The 15,864-nt window shown below is 36.5% G+C and overlaps 1 pseudogene across 1 annotated transcript; it reads left to right on the forward strand.

Annotated features, from left to right (window-relative positions):
• Positions 1 to 4,210: 4,210 nt before the first annotated feature.
• Positions 4,211 to 8,140, forward strand: LOC143603790 (putative alpha-amylase 2; annotated as a pseudogene). Its single transcript, XR_013148134.1, has 13 exons — positions 4,211 to 4,399; positions 5,120 to 5,206; positions 5,307 to 5,340; positions 5,432 to 5,463; positions 5,867 to 5,993; positions 6,071 to 6,297; positions 6,396 to 6,541; positions 6,632 to 6,744; positions 6,830 to 6,919; positions 7,000 to 7,122; positions 7,214 to 7,249; positions 7,347 to 7,445; positions 7,744 to 8,140. The product of XR_013148134.1 is annotated as a putative alpha-amylase 2 (transcript).
• The last annotated feature ends 7,724 nt before the right edge of the window (positions 8,141 to 15,864 follow it).

Below are 15,864 nucleotides of genomic sequence, written 5' to 3' on the forward strand. Positions count from 1 at the left end.
GAGGCACACCCACTCAAAATGGCGGATCTTGACGATCGCCATTGGGTGTACCTCCGTCAGGTGCACACCGTGTCTATCCAGAACACGGTATACAAACTTCGTCAATGGGAACCTAAGATTCCCATAGACGAAGAAGGCGGCATATACCCCTATTTTGCCATTGGGGGCATCGTACACCGTCTGGTGTGGCTCCGGAAACTCAGGCTCGAACGGCTCGAGCATGAACTTCCGGACGATGTACCGGTAAAGCTCGATGGGAAGAGCACACTGGCATTCGCCAGCAGTGCTCTTATCGTCCTTATCGGACGTAGACGTCGGGTTCTCGACATACAAGTCAGACTCCTCGACGGTAGCTTCTGGATCATGAGTAGACGACATGTTTTGTAGGTAAAGAAGAACGATTTCAGGAGAATGCTCGACAGAAAGAGTATTCGCCGGAAATCGCTTACAAGATGAAGAAAGAAGTGAAAGTGTGGATTACCATGAACCCTCTCCCCCTTTATATACTCATCGCAATGAATGCGATGAATTTAATGCGGAGGAGAGAGAAAAGAGCTGGTGCAATGAAACTATGACACGTGGAAAAAGCAAGCTGGCAACAGCTGTTGACGGGACGCGCGCCGTAAAATCCGCACCCACGAGCCCAAAAAATCGAGCCCACGCGCCTGAAAAAGCGTCTGGAATGACCATATACTGTCACGTCGTCATAACTTCCTGCACGTCCTGAAACTGTCAGAAGAAACCGTCAGACACTAACGTCCCTTCAACAGTCTGGACTGTTCTTATCCTTTCACCAACTCTTCGAATTTCAAAGAAATTCAAAAAGATTCAAATATTCAAAAATAAGAGGGAATATACCCCCTTACCTGGGCAACCAAGTAACTATAAGACAGGTGCGGGTACAGTGTCAAGGCAAAACCCTTCACATACTTAGCACCCGCAGGGAATGGACGCCAAGAATACCTTGGAAGTAAGATAACTATAAGACGAGTGCGGGTACAGTGTCAAGGCGAAACCCTTCACATACTTAGCACTCGCAGGGAATTGAAACCAAGAAGGATCTTCTGGTCCATGCTTGCGGAAAAGGAAATAACATCCCCGCATAGCGGGAACGTTGAGAACTAGATTGTTTGAAGCTCCAGGATGGAATTGGTTCTTTAACATAATTGATCACTATGTTTAAAACTACCAAAACCTCGTGGAGAATCTACACAAGTGAAACTCAACGCTCCTGACTTGCGAGGAGGTTACACACCTACCCGCATCATACCCAACGATCAAGCAGAAAAGTCGGGAATTTCTGCACGTGACATTAGGGAAACCGCGGGAAGAATCCCCACGGACAACCTTAAAACTAAATCCTTTTCAAAACCCCTTGCTTAAGTCCAAAGTTCACCTCACTTATTAACAATTCATGAGAAGAACATTGGACTGGGGGGGACTTGAAGAGGTAGGTCCCAGCAGAGCCCAGTTGGACCCGCAAGACTCACCTTGAAGAGGGACGTCTGCGCAAGGACCAACTGGTTCCGCAGGACCCACCATGCTCAGAGATGAAGACCTTACGCGTAGTACGCCAGCTGTTCCCGCAGGGAAAGCCTCCCAATGGTGAAGTATCCCACCTGTTCCCGCAGCTGCGGATACAAGCCATCAGGGAAGGCTACCCGCACTAATAGCAAGGCTACACGCACAAGGCACTAACTCTCAATAATTCAGTGTCACCTGAAGGAATGAGCAAGGCGGGAATACTCCCGCCCAAATGAGCCAGTCCGTATGCTTCTGGAAGATCTTTTGTACTATACCTGCCAAGGTATGGACAAAATAGACAAGATCTGACCAAAGCAGCCCATGAACCAATCACAGGGTGACAGCTCACCGACAACAGTACGAGGAGGAGCACGCTCTAGTACTGTTTGTCACTATTAGCCACTGCCTATAGCCTGCAGTTGGTGGAAAGGGAACAGTACACAGCCGGCGGAAAAGGAATAGTACATAGCCGGCGGAAAGGGAACAGTACACAGCCGGCCTTGTCACTATCAGCCGCTGCCTACCCACCAACCAGCATGGCACGTGCGTAGCCCATAGTTGGTAGAACAGGAATATTATACAGCTGGCTGTACCTGCTTGGAAACCTACCTTCGGCTATAAATACTCCAACACCTTGGAACGGTATCATTATCTTGTATCTTATCTTCTCTAGCAATCTCTCTTTATATACACTTATATTCAGAGCAATCTAGTCTGATTCTCACGCCGGAGGGTGGTCACAAGGAGGAACCCCCCCCCCCCTTCTCAGTGACGAGCTCACGGTGTCTGTTTTGCAGGTCATCAGAATAGCCATCTCTGCCGGACCTAACCCTCGTGGGAAACATTACTTAACCCTCAGATTATCCATAATCTACTCGGGGTCACCTAGTGGTTCTTCAAATTGGGAGGACAAAAAGATGTTGATGGTTTCTTAGTTGGTGGTGCTTCTCTTAAGGTAAATTATTATATCATTATTGTAATATTTTTCTTAGTTTATTGTATTTTTTTAAAGGTTGTGTATTTTGTTTATGCAGCCTGAATTCATTGATATCATCAAGGCTGCTGAGGTTAAGAAATGAGTTTTTATCATTTATGATGTCAAATTTTGGGGCCTTTGGATGTTAATTAGAAAATATGTTTTATCTTAATAAGATTAAGAATAAGTTCTTTTTTGCGTACATGATTTGTTGCTATTGAATATTCGGCTCGTGTGCGGGTTTTTCCTGACTACCTGGTTTTTGGGATTTAGTTCGAACGTATGATCCGAGGCTTGTGATTTTAGTAAGTGTGCTTGGATGGTATAAATGAATTTATAGTTTTTAAGAAAAGGTTTCTATAATAAAGAAATTAATCCTCATGGTATCTCCAAAAGGGAATCACACATTTATATTAATGTTTGTATGACCATATAGTATATCATTTAGCAAACAATATAATTTTCTTGTAAGATTGATTAAGAAATCATTATTTATAGCGTTATTCACTTGTTAAAATCGACGAGTGGTGTAGAGCTGCACAAAACCGGATTTCTAGAAAATTGGATTAGTATGAAAAATGTGTGAATCGATTTAGATAAAGTCCAAGACGGATCACCAGAACGAGATAGAAACAAGTTTATAAGTGAAAAATAAACCAAATCAGTACAACTAAGATCAGATCAATTTGGGACCGACTTTACAAAACCGGTTTGGTAACTCGCAGGATTTTAAACTTAATTTTTTTTATTAAAATTATTTTCTAATATGTTTTTATTATTTCCTTACTTAAATATAACCTGAACTCAATAACTAAAATAAGAAGTTACTACTACAATTATTTTTTATTTGTTGACGATAGTTTAACTAATATAAAGTATAAAGTAAACATAATAAAGTTGCAATACATCGTAATCGAAAATATGCATCCTCATCTTTGTTTGTAGTTCAATCGTCATCAACGTCGTCTTCTAGTACTTATTCGTAAGAGAGCACTTGCAAGGTAAGTGAGACAGACATCTCCGTTATTTCTTTCTCGCGTATATTTCTTCGACCATCATAATTTCACCTTCCATAGTTCCATATAGTAACAATGTCGCGTATGTTCCTCCCATTTGTTTCACTTAAACCAGTCTCAAATTGGTTTTGGTTTTGGTTTGTGAATCGAATTTCATGTTCAACTCTAGACTAGAGGTGCACAAACTGGTTCGATCAACAAATATAAAAACCAGTTTATGATCTGTTTCGGTTCGGCTGAAACCAGTTTTTTTTGAATGGTTTGCTATCGGTTCTTGACTGGTTTTTGTCCAGTTAATCAGTTTCGGTAGATAAAAACATAAACCGGTTTCGAACACACAGATTCAATTCGATTTTCGTTGGGTTTAATTAACCAGTTCTTTCACCCACCTCTGCTCTAGACAAGGGAATATGTTCAAACTCAATAACAAAACCTTAAACAAGTCAACAACTTAAAAAACATTCTTCACATGTAAGAAACCAAAAACATTTACCAAACTCAATGAATGAAAATAATCAATTATAACATTTCACATTATTCGTGTTAAAACAAACGTGCCGTTGATATTCATTATTCAGGTACCCGAATATTAGTACCCATTCCCCATAAACAAAAACGAATCTCCAAATTACGAATCATAATAATCTGTGTTAATTGGAACGTACCGTGAATCGCTTCTTTCTTTCTTTCGATTTCAACCCGAATATCCCTTTATTGTGGATGGAAAATTTGCAACCCACTTGTCACGAATCATTTGTTTTTCACTCCTTTGCGTTTCATCATCATCTCTATAAATACCAACATGCTGTAACGTTTTTAATGCAGAGTTGTTACAAATTGGATCTGTTACGACTCAATTCACCACTTGATTGTTTCTATTCAGGTATTCTTTTAATCTTTAATCTTTTATTTTAATTTAATTGATTGTCATATTTCTTTAGTTGCTTAATTTCAGAACTTATAATCCAATTTGTCCCGATCAGCAGCTCTGTACGCCACCTAAAAGTTGGTTTTCGTAGTCACTGTGTTCCTCTTAAATAATAATGTTTTTTTTTACTTTGGTAAATAATATGATTATATGATTACATTATGTTGTCTTTTTTAACTTTTTATAAAAAGTTTTTGAGAAATATATGATATGATATTTAAAATAAATATTTTTAAGAAACATTTACTAACATGTGTAGTGCACCGGTCTTTAACCTAGTTAATCATGCGTTCTAGTGCTAAAATTAATTTGTAATATGAAATTCATTTTCGTTCATATTAATCAGATTAATGTGTTATTCCAGAAAGTCAAAGTTTGACTTTTGGAAGTCAAACATTATAGAAATATCTGTCAACTTCTATATTTTCACTTGGAATACTATGTGGTTTCTTTGTGCCTGCTGAGAACTATTCATCAAGTCTGAACTTGAAATTTTGAAAAGTAATTTAGTCCTTAAAATGTCAAAGTTTGACCTTTTCTCGTGGGTAAATATAAATTCTTGAAGTTGTGTTACATGATTCATATTATTTCTGAGATTTGGAAACATTTATGTTGTGTTCCCGGTTTTAGATAATCTAGGGTCGTCAAATAACGAGATTTTTCGTTTATATGCAGGATAATTCTTTTGGTTTTTATTAATCAAAGTTCATAAGGTTATTACAACACTCAGAAAGACATAAAAATATGGGCTTCATGGGCAATGTAAGCATCCTACTTCACCTTCAATTTTTGTGCTTATTTTTGCTTATAATTTAATATACATACTGGACGTAATTTTTTTGCATAATGTTTTTGATCATAGGATCATGATGATGGTTTGCAACAATCACAAATTGGTAAGCTTAGTTATTTATAAATTAACATTTGTTTCTTCATTAGGATTTTTGTATTAATTAGCGTAGCTAAATTTTGTCTCTTATTTGCCAGTGTTACGTGATGGAAGAGAAGTCTTGCTTCAGGTAACTATGGGTTATAAACCTGTCCTTTACAATTTGCAAACAACAATGTTTAAAACCGAAAAAACCGAACCAATTTCATAATTCTCATGTTTAGTTTTGAGTGTTAAGTAACTTTCTTTAATAAATAGTGTATATTTTAGGCCTAAATGTGTAATAATAAGTTAATAAGTATTTAACAAAAAGTTTTAGGCGAAATTCATTATTTTGGGACAATTTTTTTATGGCCCAAAAATTTCAAGCTCAAATGTTAAAATCGAAAAAAACTGAACCCAAACTGTTTTGGAAAACTCAAAAACCGAATACTTGGTTTTTGGTACAGTTTGAGCCCAAAATCGAGTCATTTTATCTGTGTTTCTTTCTAACAATCTAACCAGGTAATGATACAAAATATTTACCCTTTCAGGCTTTCAATTGGGAGTCAAATAAACATGATTGGTGGAGAAATTTGGAGAGAAAAGTACCCGATATGGCAAAATCCGGGATTACATCAGCTTGGTTACCACCCGCAACTCATTCATTTTCACGCGAAGGTTCAAAAATAAAATCTAACAAAAAAAATACGTAAAACAGTATTATTATATTCTAATATATTTCATCCTCTTTACAGGCTACCTTCCACAAAACCTGTATTCTCTTAACTCGTCATACGGGTCCGAATCTTTACTTAAAACATTATTATATAAAATGAAGCAGCATAATATTCGACCAATGGCTGACATCGTCATCAATCATCGTGTGGGGACCACCCAAGGGCATGGCGGAAAGTATAACCGCTACGATGGGGTACCGTTAGCATGGGATGAACGCGCTGTTACATCATGTACAGGTGGACGGGTATGCATTAAAAATAAAAGTTATTTTTCACCACATATATTTACCAAATTATCAATCTTAATGATTTCCTAGTTGCTTACTTACGTTTTATTATACAGGGTAACCGTAGCACTGGGGACAACTTTAATGGGGTCCCGAATATTGATCATACGCAAGATTTTGTTAGAAAAGATATTATCGGTTGGTTAAAATGGCTAAGAAATAATGTTGGTTTTCAAGATTTTCGTTTTGATTTCGCAAGAGGGTATTGCATATAACCTTTTTTTTTTGTTTTCATATTGTATTATTTGAAACTTATGGTTTTTCATCGGCTATTTACTGATGCTACTTGTAGTTATTCTGCAAAATATGTGAAAGAATATATTGAAGGAGCAAAGCCAGTATTTTGCGTTGGAGAATATTGGGACTCATGCAATTATAAAGGAACATACTTGGACTACAATCAAGGTTTATTTTTTTAATATTTAATTTAAATTTTGAACCTTTTGTGACACATTTTTAATTTGTAATTGTTGACTAATTTTACTTGCAGATAGTCATAGGCAGCGTATTATTAATTGGATTGATGCCACCGGGGCAGCTTTCTACAGCATTTGACTTTACAACAAAAGGGATTCTTCAGGTAAATATTTACTTGAAATTACTGATAAAGTGTTTTTCTTTTCTTTTTTTTTACTTTTTTTAATGTTTTTTTTACTGCAGGAAGCTGTTAAGGGGCAACTTTGGCGGTTGCGTGATGCACAAGGAAAGCCGCCTGGTGTAATAGGATGGTGGCCATCAAGAGCTGTGACATTTCTTGATAATCATGACACGGGGTCCACTCAGGTATCGTGTTAATGTTCATGAAGGGCAAATATGTCATTAATATATGTTTTGAAGGATTATTAAAACATATGATTATTGTTTTGTGTTGCAGGGTCATTGGCCGTTTCCATCGTCTCATGTTATGGAGGTATAGGATTTATATTATAGTTGATTGTCAACGTTTGACTTTTGAAGAATAGTCAAAATAATATTGTTTTAAGTTCTAATTTGGTGATAATTTTCAGGGCTATGCTTATATTCTTACACATCCGGGGATACCTTCTATCTTCTATGACCATTTCTATGATTGGGGAAGTGTCATGCATGACCAAATTGCGAAATTGGTACGTATTGCTGCAAATTGATCGAAATGGGCTTTGACTGGGCCGGGTCATTTGATACAAACCGACCCATTTGGATGAATTTTGACTTGTTGACCAATTTGTTCTATTTGGATAACTTTTGACTTGTTGACGACCCATTTGACCCAAATGATCAAAACAGGTCGGGTCGGGTGGTATAACACGGCCTGAACCATTTGGATGACTTATTGACCTGTTGACCCATTTGACCATTTTGAGATAAAATGTAAACAAATAAACTAGTTCTTACATATTTTATAAAATTTAAACTAATATGCAGATCCAAATTCGCAAGCAACAAGGCATTCACAGCAGATCTCCCGTTAGAATCATTGAGGCCCAAGCCAATCTTTATGCAGCTATAATTGGAGAGAAAGTGTGCATGAAAATTGGTAGCGGTTCATGGTGTCCCGTTGGGCCCGAATGGAAACTTGCAGCCCATGGCCACCAATATGCAGTTTGGCACAAGTAATATCAACAAGGATCATCGTTCTCGTTTCCTTCTACGAGATGAAATAATATGAGATTCTAAATAAACGAGCCTTCGTGTTACTGAATAAAGTAATTGATTGGACATTGTATTTTTTTAATATTTTTTGCAACTCGATTATATCGGTTGCACATTGTGACAACTTCTACATTGACCTATGTATGCTTTTTTATCCAATATATTTATAACTAGTTTTCTTGTTTTTTAACGGGCTTCGGATTACCTCAATCATTGCCAACTACTAAACCATATAACTCAAATACTCGCTCATAGTCTAGTGTATATGGCTACTAAACGGGAATAAATACTGATCGAATTGTTGGACTTAATGGTTTTAAAATCAGAAATCCAACAATCTGGGTCAATGTCATCTATGTAGAGGAGGATGAAATGCATCGACTCATTGAAACAGTATCGTACAGAATTTGTTCAATTGATTTGTAACATTTGAAGCTAATGACTTTTCATAAATATTAGATAATGTATCACACATCATGTCGCCTCACCAACCATCACTTGATTGGTCTTATGTGTCATTGCTCGACTGGCCAAAATAAAAGCCCTTATTGAGTGGTGCACAACTAGCGGTAAGGAAAAAAAAAATAAGATAAATGTATTGATTAATCCATATATATTCCCTTATTGTTGATGTTGTATGCAATGTTTTCTGTTAAAGATAACCTACATGGGCTTAGTGAATTTTTAGCATTTAATTCCCAGCAGTGTTCTAAAGTTCTAATTTTGATTCCGTTGGTTTCATGTCATAACTTATTAGATGCATGTGTCTAGCGCAAGCTACTATCCATTGCGAGGGTTCAAATCTTGCGAGGTAGGTGATAAGGCGTATTCCCCTCACCGAAATTGCGAGGGTTCAAATCTTGCATTGTGTATGTTGGTGGTATTGGTTAATAAGATAGATTAGGTGTCCATAAAATAAAATAAAAATACTTGTTCTTACTAACTAAACAAGGTCCATGAGGTATCTTGTAACAATTTTTTGTTGTAAAAAAAATTGTTTTCAAATTTCAAAAGAATGCAACTACACCTAGCTAGTTGACCATCGGTTTTCCTCTAATTTACCAACATGCAAAATACAAGGAACTTTTGAAAATCATGTACTTACTAATTTAGTAACATGCAAAATAGAAGTAACTTCTGAAAATATCACTAAAGTACATGCACATGGCCCATTTCATCGTATCCACTCAAAAATTTTCAAGTAAATAATCATCGCTACAATTCCTTCAAGCAAAATAGAAGTAACTTTTGAAAATCATCACTAAAGTAGACATGTACAAACAGTGGCGAAGCTTTAACGAAAACGTGGATGGGGCAGGACAGAAATACATATAAGTATTTAGACGGAAACGGATAAATTTACATTACGTATAAATATTTTCGATCAAAGACCGGATTATTTACAAACCAGGGCTTCGCCAATGTGTACAAACCAGGTTATATCTCAAACTGATTCAGGTTAACAACTTGTCTGCTTTAGTCAAGGCAAAGTCAAAACTGATTTGGAAGAAACTGGATCGGGTTTAAACTGGTTTGCGACATAAAAAATGTTTTATTTTTATTTTTTTTGTCTTCCAAATCGGGTCCAAACTAGTTTGATGGAATCGGATTACGAACTGGTCATCAACTGGCGGGTTAAGCCATGAACGGAACTAGTTTAGGTTGCAACCAGGTCGGGTTTGAAACCGGTCCGTCGGCCCATACCGGTTTTTTTTACATGTCTAGTTGGTAGGATAGAAATTTGATTTTTGCACCGCAAATTAGAAAAGATTTGTTGTGACATTGTTAATATAAATTAGCCAAATTCTACATGCATTAGGCACTATACAATTCATTAAAAAGTTAATAATACACGATGATTATATATTTATAGTATAAGCCTTGTAAGTCAAAATCCAAAAAAACACAACTAGCAGATTTAATGCTATGGTAGTTTGATTGCTTATGGCAGGGTGGGTATTTATGAGAGATGGTTGGAGGTGGATTTCTAGCATTCAATTTACTACTACCTATGTTTTCACATTTATGTGTTCATGATTATTTAAAGAATAATAGTTATATGTTTTGTTAAATACTAATTTACGAACATTTGTGTTTTGCAAACTTAATATTCAAGTAAGATGTCACGTTGTCTGTTCTCTAACAAAATAAAATATGTTTGATTCGACATGAGAGGATCTATTTTGAGAACAGGAACATTCGTCCAAAGGATGCAAGGGTGGGTCCTCTTACTCTCTTTTTATACATTTCTAGTTTTTTCACTTTTTTTAACTTAAAAGTAAAAAGTAAAAAAGTTTTTTACGCAGTTAGCCTTACCACAATTTGATGTATTTGGAAGGCGAGAAACTCGTTGCTTTTTGAAAGGAAGCTGGTGCAACTAAATAGTATGATTGCCAAGATTAAAATGTTGAGTTTTTTATGGGTTCAAAATAGATCTAAGTGGTTGGGTCTAACGTGGGAGAGGTTGTATAGTTTTAATTTTGTAATTGTGTTAGGGATTTTTATCCGGGTGTTTTTGTTGCTAGCATTTTTATAACGGTTTTTATTTTATGATATTTTGTTGGTCGTTCAAAAAAAAGGTTAAACAATTCCTTATATGTATCTCTATAGATTTTAAATTATAATATATTAGTATTAGCAAACTTTATAAGTTTACATGAAAATTATGCTTTGTTTAGGCTAATTTTTTTTTAAAAAAAAGGTAATTCTTATAACATTTTAGTTTTTTGTTTTTATTTCCATTAATGTTTTTTTTTGTAAGGAAACGAGGAAGAGAGTAATAAATGAAAGCAGGTAGAGTTGGCAGCAACTCATCATCCATCACAGCGACGTATCACTCGACAAAATGCAACTTTGGTCTTCCAATTACCTTTTTCACACTTCAATTTCTTAATAACAAAACAACTCTTTCCACAATCATGCATCAAAATACGTACACCAGCCTGTACATAAGCAAGAAACAATTACACTTGTCACTAAATGATAAAAATCCTTGAAAATGTAGTTTACATCATAAAGAAGAAGACAGAGACACAACAAAATTTTAAAACATTGTTTACACAAAGAAGGCTGAATCAATGTGACGTGTTGGAAATTGTGGCTAAGCCGGGATGACAAATTATCAATTGATAACAAAGTATTTTGTGCTTTAAATTGTCGAAGACGTTAAGGCGGATTCGTTTTTGTGGATGAAGAATATGACCAAATTGCATAGTTTAGTTTGGTCTAGTTGGTGTAGATGTAATGTTAAAAGTCTCTTGATGTAAGTTGTAAGTTGTAAGTTGTACTTGTTTTGGCTGATTATTAAGTCTTGCTAATAGTTTGGTTTGTGTTTTAATAGATTGTCGTGTTTAAAAAAAAGACAGAATCAACAAAAAGGGTAATTTACAACATCGATCAATTGATCATCACCATAGAGACTCACTCTTTCAAAGGAGAGTCGGAGCGGAAAGATAATGGAAGAGATTGGATATAGCTCACAAGTGTTATCACATAGGAGGAAGTGCTAAGTTAGTAAGAGCAATCTCAGTTCGTTCTCTATATATAGGTGAGTGAGTTTTGTAAATTATACGGTAAGGTTATAAGTAGTTGTGAGTAAATGAGAGAGAAAATATTACATGTGACAGTTAAATATAGGTTTTCATTGTTCACACCGTATAATATTTTAATATTTTTTAAAAGTGGTTATGATGAAAGGATAGAGAAATGATAATGATAAATGTATAAAAGAAAGTATTATTTAATTATAAATATGAGAGAAATTATAGTGTTTTTTATTCTAATTATATAGATATAGTAGGAAATGGGCTTAGAATGTTAAGGGCATGTTTGGGATTACTTATTTTGACCACCTTATCCCTTATTATATTTACTAAATAGTTAATAAGTTAACAAGTTGTCTGGGTATGTCAAAGGACTTTTTGGTCAACTTTTAAAATAGTGTTAATAAGTTGATTTGGATAAGTGACTTACTAACTTATTATTACTAATTATCCGGTACACCTTCAAACCTAAAAAAAATACAACTTAAAAAAAAGGCAGATTGTAAAAAATAATCTCACATTTTGTGTATTAGCCTATAATAATCTCACCTTCAAAAATCACTACATACGGTCCAACCTTTCAACTATTTTTGTTTCAATAGACCTCCGTTAAAAAACACTTAACGTCGTTAAGTTTTTTTCGGGTTTCAAACCGATGTGTTTAGGGATTTTGATCGGAAGAATTATACAAGTCGAATGATGTAACCTTATCTCGAAATGGTGATCCAAACGATAAAACAATGTTTCAATCTGGGTGTTTAAATTTCTAATTAACAAAAATCAAGTCATTGAATCACCGTTTCGTGATAAGTTTTACGTTAGTCAACTCGTATCCTTCTTCCGATCAAAAGCCCCAAGCGGGGATTGCGAAAAACGGATGGAAAAGTCAGTTTCCAAATGTCAATAAAGTTCAACAAAAACAAAAATCATATGCTTCCAATCGTCAGTTAAGTTTAAGAAAAAAACAAAAATCATATGGATTTAACAAATTTATAGATAGTTGAGTCAGGTGGGCGGTTATCAAGAATAAGTTCTAGCAACGCCCGCTTTTACCTATGCTGCATTAGTGCCGGTGAATTAAAGTTACTCGATTGCGGATGCAAGTTGAGGGGGTGGGGGTCCTTTTTGGTCATTTTCATCCCCTTTATGGAATAGTTTCAACCTTTTTATCAAGATCTTATCATATTCTTGCGATTTCAATTTTTTTTCTTTGGATAACATGATTTTGTATTTTTGTGGGAGTTTGTTTATTATGACTATATAGATAATACACTTAGTCGGTTTGAAACTCGAAAAAAAACTTAACGGTATTATGTGATTTTGAACATATGTCCATTGAGACAAAATAGTTGAAAGGTTGGACCATTGGTATTTTTATTTAAATGTGGGATTACTATCGACCAGTACACCATAGGTGTGATTATCAATTTTCAATTTGCCAATAATAATCCATATTCATTTTATCACCACTAGCAGTCCCAAACTTTTAAAAGTTGGCTGCCAATGGTCCCCTGTTAAAAAGGACTTAATGGTGCCATACTTTTTATGAATTTCATACTAATATTTTAGGCTTTTGATCAGAAGGAGGATACGAGTCAATTGATGTAAAATTTAGCTCGAAATGGTGATCCAAACGACTTGTTTTTTGTTAATTGGAAGTTCAAACACCCACATTGAAGCCTTGTTTCGTCGTTTTGAAACATCGTTACGAACCAAGTTTTACACCAATCGACTTGTATCCTTCATCCGATTACAAACCCAAAGCCTCGTCACTGGTGACCCATCATGTGTGTCGTCTCTAGTAACGTTCACATATTTCTTACCATTTGACACTGATTTATGAAGTGTCTCGTCTCTTTACAACTCCAACATTCTATATCTTTACGAGTCCTAGACTAACTTTATTTTCATTCTCCCAATGCCTCATTCTTTTCCCTTACCCCTGCCTTCTGTGACTAATATATTTCCTAATGATTCGCCTGAACTTCTGCATCTCGGATCTACTCCTAAATCAGGCCCCGAGTCCCTATCAAAAGTAATTTTTGTATACACACTACAAATTACAGTCAATGTTTGAATATCAACTGTCAGGCAAAGAGGATAATTACAATAGGCCTTGAACTTCATTATCAAACTTAATGTCAACTGACACTAAGCGGAACATGATTGAATTAAGAATATTAATATGCGTTATAATCGAACGACCATCTTTCATTCTTGTTGACACTAGCTCTCAGACAAGTTAGATCTTGTTCGCTGTTGAGGGCTTCTCATACATGTTGGATGGTGCATCCATCATACCACGCGTTGTGATTTCTTTCATGATGTTAAACATCACATCTTTCGACAACGACATAGTAATACAAGCCCAAGCCTTCCTGCCTAACTTTTTTCAATATGCTTCGAACATCTTTTCTGGCGTTTCATCCTCAAGCGCTACATCCAAGTCTTTCTAACAAAGTAGCGCTTCAATCTACATCTTCCACCGACCAAACTTTTGTCCATCAAACTTCTATATTGAAACATTTTTGTTTAAAGCCATGACAATGACTAAATGAAAAATATTATCAAAACACAGAGACAGACACAATAATGACATGTGCCTGAACTTAACGATTGGGCTAGTGAATTATGTTAAAAAAACAACCTATTTAACGCAGCGGATCATAACGAACTGAAAACATAATTAGAAACTTTAGATACTGAAACTATTATTCCTGACAAACGGTTGAAACTAGTTCTTGGTTTCTTTAATGTTTCTTCTTATTAACAACGGTTCTTCACCAAAAAAATAGGATCTTGATTTAATTAATCCTAGCCCGTGCGTTGTAATAATAGGATCTCGACCCAAATTTATATACTAGCTGAACTGCTGAAGACTTTTGACCCACAAAAAATTTATCAAACTAGGCTTACTTCCCTTGTAATTTAAAGCCAAAAACACTGATCTAAAACAAAAATATGCTCCTTGTCAAAAGATTATGCTTCAAAACCACACCACTAGTTCTTAAAAAAAAACCCACCTTTCTCGACATCTGCCTCAAATAATCGATAACTGAACTCTGGAGTCTATTCTATTATTATGGCTTTACATGGTGGTGATGCCGGTGAACAATTTCTTTGGAAATTAAAACAAAACCTAAAACAAAGACATCTTTGCAGCGGTCGGTCTTAGCGGGGCTACTGCAACTAGTTAAAAAGATTATGCTTCAAAACCAAGCCACTAGTTCTTAAAAAAACAACCTTTCTCGGCTTCTGTCTCAAAAAATCGATAACTGAAGAGGTAGGTCCCAGCAGAGCCCAGTTGGACCCACAGGACTCACCTTGAAGAGACGTCTGCGCAGAAACCAACTGGATCCGCAGGACCCACCATGCTCAGAGACGTGACGTCCTTACGCGCAGTACGCAAGCTGTTCCCGCAGGAAATGCCTCCCAATGGTGAAGTACTCCGCCTGTTCCCGCAGCTGCGGATACAAGCCATCAGGGAAGGCCACCCGCGCAGCAAGGCTACACGCACAAGGCACTTAGCTCTCAATAATTCAGTAGTCACCTGAAGGAATGAGCAAAGCCGGGAACAATCCCGCACAAAGGCGGGAGGGGGAATACTCCCGCCCAAATGAGCCAGTCCGTACGATACTGGAAGATCTTTTGTACTGTACCTGACGAGGTATGGGCAAAAGATCTGACCAGAGATACGACAGCCCATTGACAACAGTATGGCGAGCAGCATGCTCTTGTACTGTATGTCACTATTAGCCGCTACCTACTCACCAACTCCTGTCATACCACGTGCATAGCTTGCAGTTGGTGGAAAAGGAATAGTACACAGCAGGCCTGGTCACTGTCAGCCGCTGCCTACCCACCAACTACCAGCATGGCACGTGCGTAGGCTACAGTTGGTAGAACAGGAATACTATTTAACCGGCTACCCTCTTGGAAACCTACATTCGGCTATAAATACCCCAAATGGTATGATCATCTCATCTTATCTTGTATTTTACATCTTATACCTGATATCTGCTCTAGCAATCTCTTAATATACACTTATATTCAAGAGCAATCTAGTCTGATTCTCACGCCGGAGGGTGGTCACAAGGAGGTACCCCCCCACCTTTTCAGTGACGAGCTCACGGTGTCTGTTTTGCAGGTTATCAGAAGAACCATCTTTGCCGGGTCTAACCCCTCGTGGGAAACATCTATTTAACCCCCAGATTATCCGTAATCTGCCCGGGGTCGATTAGTGTTTCTTCATTGGCGCCATCCGTGCATAAAAGCTAGAACTTCATTTCTTTTCAGTTTTTTCAAACTTCTGGAAAGATGATTAAAGAAACTCCGGTAACCACAACCCCAG

This window comes from Bidens hawaiensis, unplaced genomic scaffold (genome assembly GCF_021521415.1).
Source record: "Bidens hawaiensis isolate Kalapana, Puna unplaced genomic scaffold, B.hawaiensis_p1.1 tig00062718_1, whole genome shotgun sequence".
Lineage (NCBI taxonomy): Eukaryota > Viridiplantae > Streptophyta > Magnoliopsida > Asterales > Asteraceae > Bidens > Bidens hawaiensis.